This window comes from Triticum urartu, chromosome 4A (assembly GCF_056163025.1).
Source record: "Triticum urartu cultivar PI428250 chromosome 4A, HENAU_Tu73, whole genome shotgun sequence".
In the NCBI taxonomy this organism is placed as follows: Eukaryota; Viridiplantae; Streptophyta; class Magnoliopsida; order Poales; family Poaceae; genus Triticum; species Triticum urartu.
Window position 1 is genome coordinate 401,648,797 of NC_141876.1, and position 14,653 is coordinate 401,663,449.

Below are 14,653 nucleotides of genomic sequence, written 5' to 3' on the forward strand. Positions count from 1 at the left end.
GGTGAATTTATCCACCATGACCAGTAAGTATTTTTTCTTATGGGCTCCCCCTTTAAGGGGTCCGACCATATCAAGCCCCCAGACCGCAAAGGGCCAAGTAATGGGGATTGTTTGGAGAGCGGTGGGCGGCATATGGCTTTGGTTTGCAAATAGCTGGCAACCGATGCAATGTTGGACCAGATGCTACGCATCTGCCTGGGCCGTCGGCCAATAGAAACCTGTACGAAAGGCCTTGCTTACAAGGGCCCGGGCTGCGACATGATGGCCGCCGAGTCCGGCATGGATTTCTGCCAAAAGCTTCCACCCTTCCTCTTCGGAGATACACCTTTGAAGGACTCCGGTAGTGCTTTTCTTATAATTCTCTCCCTCATGGACCTTGTAGGCTTTAGATCGCCGCACTATGCAGCGTGCCTCATTTTGGTCCTCGGGTAGTTCCTGCCTGGTTAGGTAGGCCAGGAATGGTTCTGTCCACGGGGCGATGACGGCCATGATGACGTGGGATGAATGTGTTATTTCGATGGCACAGCCTCCAATTGGGTTAGAGTGTTCGGTATCTGGGGTTGTGGTCAGGTCCGGACTATTGTTGCCGGTGTCCCCTTCCCATACCACGGATGGTTTAAACAGTTTTTCCAGGAAGATGTTCGGTGGGACAGGGTCGCGTTTAGCGCCGATACGGGCGAGGATGTCCGCCACCTGGTTGTTTTCCCGAGCCACATGGTGGAATTCAAGCCCCTCGAACCGAGCTGACATTTTGAGGACAACATTGCGATATGCCGCCATTTTTGGATCCTTGGCATCAAAGTCTCCATTTATTTGGGATATTGCGAGATTCGGGTCCCCACGCACCTCCAGGCGTTGAATGCCCATGGAGACTGCCATCCGGAGACCGTGTAATAGGGCCTCATATTCGTCTGCGTTATTAGAGTCTGTATATAGTATTTGGAGTATGTATTGCACTGTATCTCCGGTGGGGGACGTCAGGACGACGCCAGCCCCCAGACCAGCCAGCATTTTAGAGCCGTCGAAGTGCATGATCCAATTGGAGTATGCGCCGTACTCTTTAGGGAGTTCGGCTTCTGTCCATTCGGCTACGAAATCGGCCAGTACTTGCGACTTAATGGCTCACCGTGGTTTATATGTTATGTCAAACGGGAGGAGCTCGATATCCCATTTGGCAATCCGGCCCGTGGCATCGCGGTTGTTTATTATGTCGTTGAGTGGTACTTCGGAGGACACCGTAATCGAACACTCTTGAAAGTAGTGTCGTAATTTCCAGGATTCCATGAATACCGCGTATGCTATCTTTTGGTAATGTGGGTACCGTGATTTGCATGGAGTGAGGATGGTGGATACATAATATACCGGCTTTTGAAGTGGGAATTTATGTCCGTCCATCTCTCGTTCGATGACGAGCACTGCGCTTACAACTTGGTGAGTTGCCGCTATATATAATAGCATTGGTTCGCCTACAGTTGGCGCGGACAAGATTGGGTTGGTGGCCAAGATGGCTTTTATTTCTTCCAGTCCGACCGTGGCTGCGTCCGTCCACTCGAAGTGTTCGGTGCGCCAAAGAAGGCGATAAAGGGGGAGTGCCTTTTCTCCTAGTCGGGAGATAAAGCGGCTTAAAGCCGCCACACATCCGGTTAACTTCTGGATTTGCTTGAGGTCAGTTGGGATGGCCAACTGTGACAGAGCCCGAATTTTGGCCGGATTTGCTTCAATTCCTCTGCTGGAGACGATAAAGCCCAGGAGCTTTTCGGTGGGTACGCCAAAAACACATTTTTCCAGATTGAGCTTAATGTCGTATGTTCGGAGATTATCGAACGTGAGCCTCAAGTCCTCTATTAAGGAGTCAACGTGTCTAGTTTTAATGACCACATCATCGATGTATGCCTCCACTGTTTTGCCGATCTGCTTTCCCAGGCATGTCTGAATCATGCGTTGATACGTTGCGCCGGCGTTTTTGAGACCGAACGGCATTGTGTTGAAACAAAAAGGGACGTATGGGGTGATAAATGCCGTTGCGGCTTGGTCGGACTCCGCCATCTTAATTTGGTGGTAACCGGAGTATGCGTCGAGGAAGCACAATGAGTCGTGTCCTGCGGTAGCGTCGATTTGATCGATGCGAGGGAGGGGGAAGGGATCCATTGGGCAAGCCTTATTAAGGTCCTTGAAGTCGACGCATAGGCACCAGGATTTGTCCTTCTTTGGCACCATCACCAGGTTTGCTAGCCAGTCCAGATGCTTTATTTCTCTAATGAATCCGGCCTCCAGTAATTTGGCTAGCTCCTCTCCCATAGCTTGTCGCTTAGGTTTGGAAAAACGCCGAAGAGTCTGCTTGACCGGCCTGAATCCTTTTAGAATGTTAAGGCTATGCTCGGCCAGCCTGCGTGGGATTCCTGGCATGTCTGAAGGATGCCAGGCGAATATGTCCCAATTCTCGCGCAGGAACTACCGTAGTGCGGTGTCTACGGCGGGTGTCGATGTCAAAACCGGCGGATCTCGGGTAGGGGGTCCCGAACTGTGCGTCTAGGCCGGATGGTAACAGGAGGCAAGGAACACGATGTTTTACCCAGGTTCGGGCCCTCTTGATGGAGGTAAAACCCTACGTCCTGCTTGATTAATATTGATGATATGGGTATGACAAGAGTAGATCTACCACGAGATCAAGGAGGCTAAACCCTAGAAGCTAGCCTATGTATGATTGTTGTATGATGAAGTTGTCCTACGGACTAAAACCCTCTGGTTTATATAGACACCAGAGAGGGTTAGGTTTACACAAAGTCGGTTACAATGGTAGGAGATCTTGAATATTCGCATCGCCAAGCTTGCCTTCCACACCAAGGAAAGTCCCATCCGGACACGGGACGAAGTCTTCAATCTTGTATCTTCATAGTCCTGGAGTCCGGCTGAAGGTATAGTCCGGCTACCCGAACACCCCCTAATCCAGGACTCCCTCAATAGCCCCTGAACCAGGCTTCAATGACGACGAGTCCGGCGCGTAGATTGTCTTCGGCATTGCAAGGCGGGTTCCTCCTCCAAATTCTTCATAAAAGTTTGTAAACACCAAGAGTAGTGTCCGGCTCTGCAAAATAAGTTTCCATGTATTGCCACAGAGAGAATAATATTAACACAAATCTAATCTGCTGACGTATTCCGTAGCGTGACATCACACTACGCCAAGCCTTTATTCGAATCGTTTTCACTTTTCCACCTCAGCGTGTTTTGCGAGGCGGTTTCCTTGGCACGTCTTGTCAAAGCAGAGATCATGTCCCCTTTATTTATGGGATTCTCATCAATACGGACGTGGGTAACCCAATCGTGCCCGTTAGCATGTCTTCTTGATTAAAGGCAAGTCCCAAACGGTTACGGGGAGGGCTCCTGGTATTCAACCTCTTATAAAGAGACCAGGGCCTTACTCCTTTTCTCCAATCTTAAAACAAGTTCGCCCGTCGCCTCGAGTTCCAACACCCTAGGCTCCAGATTCCAGGCGCTTCGGACCTTCGACAATGTCCGGTTCCGACCTTCAAGGCCGATGGATGCCCTCCTCCGTCACGGAGGAGGACGTGCTAAAGTTGAGAGAGGCTAAGTTCTTGACCGCCGAAATTTCTCATAGGTTGCCTGCTCAAAGGCAGGCTACTCCCAGTCCCCAGCCCGGCGAGAGCGTAGTGTTCATGTCTCGCTTCCTTCAGGGGTTAGGCTTCCCGATGGACCCCTTCGTGAGGGGGCTGATGTTATATTATGGGCTGGAATTTCATGACTTAGCTCCAGAGTCCATCCTCCACATTTCCTCATTCATCGTTGTGTGCGAAGCGTTCCTCCGTGTTACTCCTCACTTCGGATTATGGCTCAAGACTTTTGGAGTGGAGCCGAAGATGATCGAGGGACGGCACGCAGAGTGCGGAGGCGCTGTCATAAGTAAGAATGCTGATGCTCCATGGCCCGAGGGCTCCTTTCAAGAGGAGTTCGGCTTGTGGCAACGAGAGTGGTTCTATATCACCGCTCCCAGGAGCGCCAAGTGGGTGGCGCCTCCTGCCTTTCGCTCGGGTCCCCCACCACGGCTAGCGTCATGGGTCAACAAAGGATTAGATTGGGGGTTATCCAAAGACGTGCCCTTGTTGCAGGGCCGCATTAGGGATCTCTTAGAAAGAGACCTCAACCTGGTCAAGGTGACGCTGGTCATGCTGATTCGCCGAACACTGCCCGGCAAACGTCGCTCCCTTCGTCTGTGGGAGTTTAATCCGGAGGGACCACGAGCTCTCCAGCATTTTATGGGCGCAACGCCCGTGGAGATGTATAAAATGTTCTTCGGATCACAAGCAATGTGTCCGGATTTGACCAAGGACGCAGGTTTAAGCTGCAATCGCCCGGATACTCAAGTAAGTAACCTTGTGCCCGGACTCGCTATCCGTAAAATTGTCATAAATTCGCCCCTAAAAGAGTTGTCCTTTTAAACAGGAGTGGATACCGAAGGCAAAGCTGATCAGGTGTCCGGCTCCCCTTCCCGAGACCAGGCCGGATCCCGTGCTAGTCAGGATGTTGAAGATCGTGCCCTTGGAGGGAAGTGAGGGGGAGGACAAGGAAACTATGGCCTCCTCGAAGGAGGCTGCTCCGAAGGGAGGAACCGACAATTCCTCTCCTAAGGGGAAGAAGAGGGCCGCCTCTGACGACCCGGAGACCATGGCCTCAAAGCGGGGGAAAAAGTCCTCGTTAGAGGGTCCGACGCCGGGGAGATCCTCGGCCGAGCTACGCTCTTAAAGGGATCAGCCCTCCAGCGAGCCGTAAGTAGAGAAAGATTTTCCTTTAGAGGGATGAGAGAAATCCTTGCTTTTTATCTGAGAAGATTAACCGAAATTTTACTTTGTAGCTCGGACCTCAGCCCTTCTCAGCAGAGCTCGTCTTCGGGGGATCTTCTTCCGGAGATGATGGAGAGTGGAACGCCTCCCCCTGCCGTACCGCCTGGCGAGGCAGGCGACCCTGAGGTGTCGTCGCGGAGGGTTTCTCCGAATCCGGCAGGGGTGGAAGGTAGCCATATGCCCCCCAAGGTTCTCCGCGTCCGGCCTTCGATGGAGGTCATAGGACGAGTCCGACACCGTCCGATGCACGGTCGGAGGAGCTGATGATTCTGCTGGGGCGAGCTTCTATCTCAGAGGAGCACCGTGCGTTGATGGGTATGGTGATTGGAAGGATTTCGTCCGCGGAAAGCGGATTGCATGAGGCCGTCAGAAGTTTGCTGACGGGTTTTGAGGTACGTTTGATAATGTACTTCTCTGTTAGTTGCGCATAAACAAGATGCGCCCTGTGTAGATAGTAGCCCCTGAGACTCTGGGCGTTGTCAAAATTTACGACACGTAGAGGATCATAATCCCAGGTCTAAAATGTCGCCTTTGTATACATGTGGCGAAGTGTCCGGAATCGAGCCGAACTGATGATTTTGCCGAACTAAAGCGGCAACTTGACGTGGCAGATGCCGACATCGCGCTCGTCAACGAGCGGCTTGATGAGGCTCAAGGTATGCAATTCCTCGGGCCGCATCTGGTAAGAGGAGCTTTATGCTAGTATCTTACAATGTGTGTGCTTGACGCAGATGGTGCGGCCGCCGTGGAGAATCTTCGGGCGGAACATGCTCGAGCTAAGGAACGAGCCAGGAAAAGTGATGCGGCTGCCGAGAAGGCCCTTGAAGAGCTGAAAGCCGAATAGGCTACTCACTGCCAAAGCAAGAAGGAGATGGCCGTGAAGTTAAAAAGTGCTGCTGACCGTTGCAAGTTTCTTGAGAAAGAAGACCGGGCGAGACAGACGGACTTAGAGAAGGCCGTTGCTGATGCCAAGGACGCTCGCTCTGCAATGAGAGCTGCGAAGGAGGAGCTGCGTCAAGCCGGACAGATTGCGGCTGGAAAGCCCTTTATGCTGCGGAGGAAGTTTTGTGATCCGAAGTTTGCTCCGTTGGACCGGATGTGGAGTGCGGAGGACACCTATCTGGATTTGGCAGCGAGTGCTTCTGATGCGACCGAATACTTTCGAGATCAAAAAGATCACGAAGTGGAAAGGCTTTTCTGGTCGCAGTTCCAGAATCCAGAGCGTCCACTGGCAGTGGACAATCGTCTGGCTCAATGGGCCGAACTGAATAGATTGTCCAGACTCGCCATGGAGTACGTCATGGGTCATCTGTGGCCGGGGAGATCGGAGCCGAAAAGTTATTTCAGCTTGGTGCAGCAATTCCTTGACGCGGTGCCATGTATCAATGCGATGAAGAGGTCAGCATGCATAGAGGGCGCACGGATGGCTCTTGCCCGTGTCAAGACATACTGGGCAGAGATGGAGACCACCGTTGTTGCATCCCGAGATTCGGACAAAAGCCGAGTACCCTCCGAGCACTATTTTCAGGAAGTCCTTGAAGGCGCTCGTGTAATAGAGGCGCAGTGCTCGAAGGATGCTATGTTCTGATAGCATATGTAATTATAAAGCAATATTTTGATGAATTGTAGTAGCCTTTTATACTTGTGCCTTCAAGTATTTGGAACACCTCCTGCGCGGCTGTTTTAAGATATATATACAAAATCTGAAAGATTGCAGTCGTTGGCTTCAGCCCCCACGCACTAGTGCGGGGGTGCTCGCAGAAGGCGCATTTTCACACTTAATCCAACGTCTTGGTCCTAAAAAGGAGGTGATAGCGCAGCGAGCTAGGCAACCGGACTATAATGCTTTAACACTTTCACTTAGCCATAGGAGCTTGACAGTGGGACTATTTAGGTAGCCCCTGGTGGCGACTGCGCTCGCCCCAATTCGGGGCGCGTATGTGCCTGGCCGGGAAACGGCCCTTCGTTAATGCGGAGGAATCCTACAGATTCCGGAGATTCATCGAGTGGTTGACCAGTCTCACGCCATATCATGACAGCCGGTTTTCGGCTTTCTCTACTGAGGTGCTCGCCTGGCCGAACCAGGGCACAATTGCAGTAGTTCTCCTGGTGCCGCCTTAGCCGATAGAGCGGAACGTAAGGCGGCCGAACACAGGAGCCGGGCAACCCAACATTTGACCAAAATCATGACTCGGAGCTGATGCATATAAGGCCAAACTCGCGACGCCGAACACTCCCTAAGGTATTCGGTCTTTATGAGAGCGGGCGAGGTAACGCTCTGAGGTATAAGCCCCTAGTGTCCAGGTACGCGCAAGAATTCTGACGTGGCCACATACCAAGACGCCAGCCTCCTCCTTGGTCATAGAACCAGGGGTTGTGTATCAACAAGAGACAGTAAAAAAGGTTTATGCAGGGTCTTAATCTGAATAGAATCCTTGGAACGGGTCCTTACTGCACGTCTGCGCCTGTGTCTCCGTTGTGCCGTATCCTGGACGAGCGCAGCACGACGTTCATCTGTAAAAAGAGAGCAACTTAGTTGAAAAAGGGGCGTGCCGAACAAACGTTATATGAAATAAACAAAGTGTAAAGTAAAATATGAAAAATTGAGCTTTATTGTCTCTTATTTTATACGTGTGAAGCCCCTAGTGCAGGGGCATATGGCCACTAAGCCTTTATCAACGATACTTTTGTGCCGGACTCGTCTATCCGTGTCCGTGGTCTTAATGACCTATTCCGATGTTCTGGCTGGTGAAGCCATTGTATTGTGGGGCTGTTAAAGCGGCCGCACAATCCTCCGCTTGGGGGAGGTGTTCTCACTGCTTCCCCTTTAAGGAGATGATGCCGCGTGGACTGGGCATCTTAAGCGTAAGAGATGCATAATGCGGTATTGCGTTAAAGCGGGCGAAAGCTTCGCGTCCCAGTAGTGCTTGGTAGCGACTTGAGAATGGGACGATGTGGAAAGTCAGCTTTTCGCGACGGAAGTTATCGGCAGAGCCGAAAATAACCTCGAGCCGGACAAAACCCATGCAATGGGTGTCCGGACTTGGCGTTACTCCTTGAAAGGAGGTTTTGCTGTGGCGAATTCTTTTTGGGTTGATCCCCATGTGGCCGATTGAGTCCTGATATATCAGGTTGAGTCCGCTGCCACCGTCCATGAGGACATTTGAAAACTGGAGTCCGCCAATTATTGGATCGAGTACCAGGGCAGTCCAGCCTGGGTTCCTAGTACTTCTAGAATAATCCAGACGATCGAAGATGATTGGTTTTGACAACCAGTGGCGGGATTCCTTTGGGATAGGCCATGGGGCGCGTACCTTTATGGGCGCCGCACGTTTTTTTATGGGAAGTAAGTTTACTATTTTTACTTGTGGGAAATTCTTTTGTTTCCTGGTACTCTGCTTTTGGGGTTCGTCCTCGTCTTCGCTTGGTGTGTTGATCCCCTTGTGTTCGGCGTTTAGTCTGCCGGATTGTTTGAAAACCCAACAATCTCTGTGGGTATGGTTAGCAGGCTTTCCGGGAGTGCTGTGTATTTGACATATCCTATCCAAGATTTTGTTTAGGTTGGATAGGTCATCCCTATTATCTTGGAGGGGCGGCTTTTTCTGATTCTGTCGTGAGCTTTTGAATCCGGCGTTGACTGCCGTGCTCTTCGGACTTTTTTCCTTAGTCCGGCGACGGTCCTTATTGCGTCGCGGTTTTCCGTTTCCATCCCTAGTTTTGGATGTACTTGATTCACTAGTGCTGCATCTTGCCAACCAGCTGTCCTCTCCTGCGCAAAAGCGGGTCATGAGGTTTGTTAGTGCGGCCATTGTTCTTGGCTTTTCTTGGCCGAGGTGTCTGGCGAGCCATTCGTCTCGGACATTATGCCTGAAAGCCGCTAAGGCTTCAGCGTCCGGACAGTCGACTATCTGATTCTTTTTAGTAAGAAATCTATTCTAGAATTGCCGAGCTGACTCTCCGGGCTGTTGATTTATGTGACTAAGATCGTCTGCATCCGGAGGGCGGACATAGGTCCCTTGAAAATTTGCCCGGAAAGCATCCTCGAGCTCTTCCCAACTTCCGATTGTCTTTTCAGGAAGGCTTTTGAGCCAATGCCGGGCTGGCCCTTTAAGCTTCAGGGGTAAGTATTTTATGGCGTGGAGGTCATCTCCTCTAGCCATATGTATGTGGAGGATATAATCCTCGATCCAGACTCCAGGGTCTGTTGTTCCATCATATGCCTCTATGTTTACGGGTTTGAATCCCGCTGGAAATTCATAATCCAGGACCTCATCGGTGAAACATAGGGGGTGTGTGGCACCCCTGTATTTGGGTGTGCCGGATTCTGATAATGGATTTATTGCATTGCTTACGAGAGCTTGCTTTCTTGGCCCGTAAATGGACCTGGCTGGGCCATGATGCGAATCCTTAAGTGGGTCGCATGCCGGCTTAAGTGCGGCGCTGCTTGCCGCTTTATGGTGGCCATGGGGTCGTCTATCCGACCGTGTGGCTTTCTCACTTTTGGAATGCGAGGGTTCTAAGGCCTCCTCATCGAATTCAGGCAGTAGCTTTCTCTTCGGATAGCTTTTAGTGCGGCGACTGTCGCCGTATTTGTCTGCGGTATTGATTACTTTACTCCATCTGATCCTGAGTGCATCTTCCGTAGTTTTTAGCTTCCGCTTCTGCTTTTTCAGGCTGCGCGTGATTGCAACGAGCCGTTTGTGGAGGTTCTTCTGCTTTGTGGGCTTGTCCGGCGTAGGGTCGTCCGGAATGCCATTTTCGCCGGGGGAGGGATGTTCGGTTTCTCTATCCGGGTTGTCCTGTTGGGACGGTTGCTCTAAGGCATGCTCGTCATCTACCGGCTCATCCTGCTCTATGGCTGGGTCTTTATCAAGGCGGGGCTTGGGTCAGCGTTTACGCCGACGCTTTGATTGTTTTTCGAGAGATCAATCCCTCGTTCCATCCCCGTTTTCCTCATTGTTGCTTCCTTTAGGGGTATCCACCATGTACACATCGTGATATGCGATGGCTGTTCGATGCCCTATAGGCATTGGTTCTTGGTCGCCTCCTGCATCGTCATCCATACCGTCGATGTCTTCGGAGTCGAAGTCCAGCATGTCGGTTAAGTCGTCGACAGTGGCTACGAAGTGGGTGGTGGGTGGGTTTTGAATTTCTTCATCGTCCGAATCCCATCCTTGCTGACCGTAGTCCGGCTAGGGCTCTCCTGATAAAGAGAGAGACTTTAGCGAATTCAGGATGTCGCCGAAGGGCGAGTGCTGAAAGATGTCTGCGGCAGTGAACTCCATTATCGGCGCCCAATCGGATTCGATCGGCAGGGGCGCGGGGGGCTCGGAGTTCGGAAAGGAATCCGGCTCCTTGGAGTCACGGGCCATGCGGAGTGCGGGGCTGGAGTTTGGCTCGATCGCCTCTGAGATCGCAGCCCCTGAGGCAGCATCCAACCGCTGATCCTCGACCGGCGCAGTAGGCTCCGAATCAATGGTTGGAACCGGTGCGTGTGCAGCCTCCAAGGCATTGTTCGGCGGCAGAGCTATATCATGCCCATCGAGACAGTGCGGCGCGCTTGGCTGTGGCTCGAATCCGTCGAAGATCAAGTCCCAGCGGGTGTCAGCCGTGTAGTTTAGGCTACCAAACCTGACCTGATGGCCAGGGGCGTGGCTTTCGATCTGCTCAAGGTGGCCAAGCGAATTGGCCCGCAGTGCGAAGCCGCCGAAGACGAAGATCCGTCCAGGGAGAAAAGTCTCACCCTGGACTGCATCGTTGTTGATGATCGAAGGATCCATCGGGCCTAAAAGCGACGACACAGAGGAACTCTCAATGAAAGCACCAATGTCAGTGTCAAAACCGGCGGATCTCGGGTAGGGGGTCCCGAACTGTGCGTCTAGGCCGGATGGTAACAGGAGGCAAGGAACACGATGTTTTACCCAGGTTCGGTCCCTCTTGATGGAGGTAAAACCCTACGTCCTGCTTGATTAATATTGATGATATGGGTATTACAAGAGTAGATCTACCACGAGATCAAGGAGGCTAAACCCTAGAAGCTAGCCTATGTATGATTGTTGTATGATGAAGTTGTCCTACGGACTAAAACCCTCCGGTTTATATAGACACCGGAGAGGGTTAGGGTTACACAAAGTTGGTTACAATGGTAGGAGATCTTGAATATCCGCATCGCCAAGCTTGCCTTCCATGCCAAGGAAAGTCCCATCCGGACATGGGACGAAGTCTTCAATCTTGTATCTTCATAGTCTTGGAGTCCGGCTGAAGGTATAGTCCGGCTACCCGAACACCCCCTAATCCAGGACTCCCTCAGCGGGGTTTAACTGTGCCCCAATGGACGCTGTTTTTGTGGGGTCCGTTGGATGGACTTGGAATTTGACTATTTCATCCGCTGATTTAAAGGAGGTGGACTTGGATCTTTTATCTAGTATCACGTCGTCCCTGTCTACTGTGGAGCGCAGCGTGGTTAACTCCTTCGCCACAAGGGCTTCGGATAATGCCTCAAGGGCCAGTGCGGCTGTTTTGTTCTTGGTGCGGAGTGCTATGTCCGGATCACTAGCTAGATTGTTGATTCCATTGGGTCTGGGCATTTTGAGCTTCATGTACCCATAATGGGGCATGGCTTGAAAAATCGTGAATGCCTCCCGCCCTAGAAGGGCGTGGTATCCGCTACTGAACGGGGCCACTTGGAATGTGATTTCTTCGGACCTGTAATTCTCCGGAGTGCCAAATACCACAACTAGTGTGATTTTCCCAGCGCAACGTGCCTCCCGACTAGGGATGATTCCTCGTAAGGTCGTAGTGCTTTCCTCAATACGGTTGCTGTCTACTTCCATTTTTTGAAGAGTTTCCTCATAAATGAGGTTTAATCCGTTGCCGCCGTCCATGAGCACTTTAGTGAGCCGAAAGTCGTCCACAATTGGACTGAGGACTAGAGCGGCTGGTGCTCGGGCTATTTGGAATTTAGGTTCGTCACTAGCATTGAAAGTAATGGCCGTGTCGCTCCATGGATTTATTGCTGCTACGTGGCAGACTTCGGCAAGGCTGCGCAGTGCTTGCTTACGCCTATTATTTGAGGCCAAGGTCTCGAAGACTGTTAATACTGTATTGTTATCCGTGGGAGGGTGTTCTGGGGTGTTTTGGATGAGGAGATCCTCGCTGCTCTTAGGAACCTGCCGGAGTACCCAACATGCTCTAAGGCTATGTGTTGGTATGGTGTCCATCGTACTATGAATTTTGCAGGGCCCGTTAAGCCATCCCTCCAATACGGTTCCATGCCCTGTAGTGGGCTTTTGCTTTTTTGTAATTGAGTCGGGCGACTTATGAGAGTGCACCCTTTTAGTTCGGACTGGGGATTTTGTCAGAGCCGGATTGTCCCAAAATTGTGTTTGGGTTTTCCAGGCGCTTTCCATCGCACATTATTTCCGTACTATGGCCGCCAAGTCAGCGAAGTGTGCTATGTCACGGTGACTTATGGCGTTAAGGATTCCCTTGTCCGTGCAATTGTTGCGAAAGAACGAAATTGTGTCTTCTTCACGACAGTCCTTGACCTTGTTCATTCCAAGGTGGAATCTGGCCCAATAGTGATGTACTGTCTCTTGGGGCGCTTGCCTAATGTGGGAAAGATCGTTTGTATGTGGGTGGGTGGGTGGATTTAAGTCCAGACCTTGATCCAATCTGAGATCCCGGGGCAGGGGAGTTTCCGATCTTGGAAGTTCAGGCTCCGGGATGTTGCTCTGCGGGTTCGGTATGTGACCTGATTCTAGGTTCAGGGTTAGGGCGATGTCCTCCCGTGAGCGGGTATCTGGCTCGGAGAGCTCGGGAATCCAGACATAGTTTGTCCTCAGGATAGAGGGAGAACCGCCGTGTTGCTCCTCCACCACCGCTACTTGATGGGTGACCGACAGAGAGTTAATCTCCCTTTGGTCGGGTTTAAGCCCGATCCGATCATAGTCCGTAGTGACTCCCAGAGCGGCGATGCGATCCAAGAGCTCGTTCAAAGAGGAGAGCTCCATTGGGTCCATCTGCTCGGAAAATTTTGAGCCGATGTGGAGGCTATTTTCATGGCCCAAGAAGTCATCGTCGGCGCAACGGTTGAGCAGGCGGTCATGACAAAGCCGCCTAGTCGGAGAGTTTGGCCTACCGCCAAGGCTCCCCCAGAAGTGATGTTGTCCTTGACAACGAGAAGAGCCATCCCCCCTTATGATGATGACACAGTGGAACTCTCAATAAAAGCACCAATGTCGGTGTCAAAACCGGCAGATCTCGAGTAGGGGGTCCCGAACTATGCGTCTAAGGCGGATGGTAACAGGAGGCAGGGGACATGACGTTTACCCAGGTTCGGGCCCTCTTGATGGAGGTAATACCCTACGTCCTGCTTGATTGTTCTTGATGATATGAGTATTACAAGAGTTGATCCACCACAAGATCAGAGAGGCTAAACCCTAGAAGCTAGCCTATGGTATGATTGTCTATTGTCCTATGGACTAAAACCCTCCGGTTTATATAGACACCGGAGGGGGCTAGGGTTACACAAGTTCGGTTACAAGGGAGGAGATGTACATATCCATATTGCCTACCTTGCCATCCACGCCAAGTAGAGTCCCATCCGGACATGAGACGAAGTCTTCAATCTTGTACCTTCATAGTCCAACAGTCCGGCCAAAGGATATAGTCTGGCTGTCTGGAGACCCCCTAATCCAGGACTCCGTCAACACATCCGTGACATTTTGGGCCGGACGAATTTTTTTCCTGTCATGCTTATGACACTTCTATGACGATAATTGTGACAAAACCCGGTATCATCATAGATGTGGTGGAGGCCTACTTCTATGACAGAAAATGGGCTTTTCGTCCTGGGCGGACCGAAGACACAACTGCATGACATTCTTTGGGCCATCCATGACGGAAAAAACCGTGGTAGAAGCGAGGGAGAGGAAAATATCGGGGGAGATCCCGGTTACGGTAGGTGGTCGGGGGCCGAGCGATGCGCGTTTCTCTCGTACGTACGTGCGTGTGTGCGAGGCGTTGGGATCTAACCGAACCCGAGCGAGGCGTTGGGCTCTAACTGAACCCGAGCGAATGCACTGCAGGCTACGCGTTACTGAACCCGAGCGATCTATCAATCCCTTGCTATTAACTGAACCCGAGTGATTCCTTCGCTACTGCTGCTAACTCAAGCCGATCGGTGCTGCCTCTGGATGAACAGCGAGCATTGTTGGGGGGTTTGGATGAACAGTTCCAGGTGGGGTTGGATGAACAGGAACCCGTGGTAGTAGAGGCCGTTGCCGCTGGATGAACAGTACCCCGATCGATCGAGCCGGTGGATGAACAGGACCCTGTGGAGGGCTGGATGAACAGGACCCCGTGGAGGGCTGGATGAACAGGACCCCGTGGAGGGCTGGTTGAATAGTAGTCGGGGGAGGGCTGGATGAACAGTAGCTTGTGGAGGGGTGGTTGAACAGGACCCTGTGGAGAGGGCTGGTTTAACAGTAGCCGGTGGAGGAGCGCACGGTGGAGGCTGGAGGAACAGGAGCATGTGGATGAAGAGTCGCATGTGGAGTCTGGAGGAGGTCGACGGTGGATGAATAGTAGCCCATGGAGGCTAGAGGAGGTCGATGACGGAGATGAACAATATCCCGTGGAGTCTTGTTTTGCGGTACGCCACACCCCTCCCGATGAACAGGACCCCCGTTTCGACCGTAGTGCTCCAACACAAGTCCGTTTCCTCCGTTTTGCGATACGCCACACCCCTCCCAATCAACAGGACCCCATTTCCACCGTAGGAGGTCTGTTTCCTC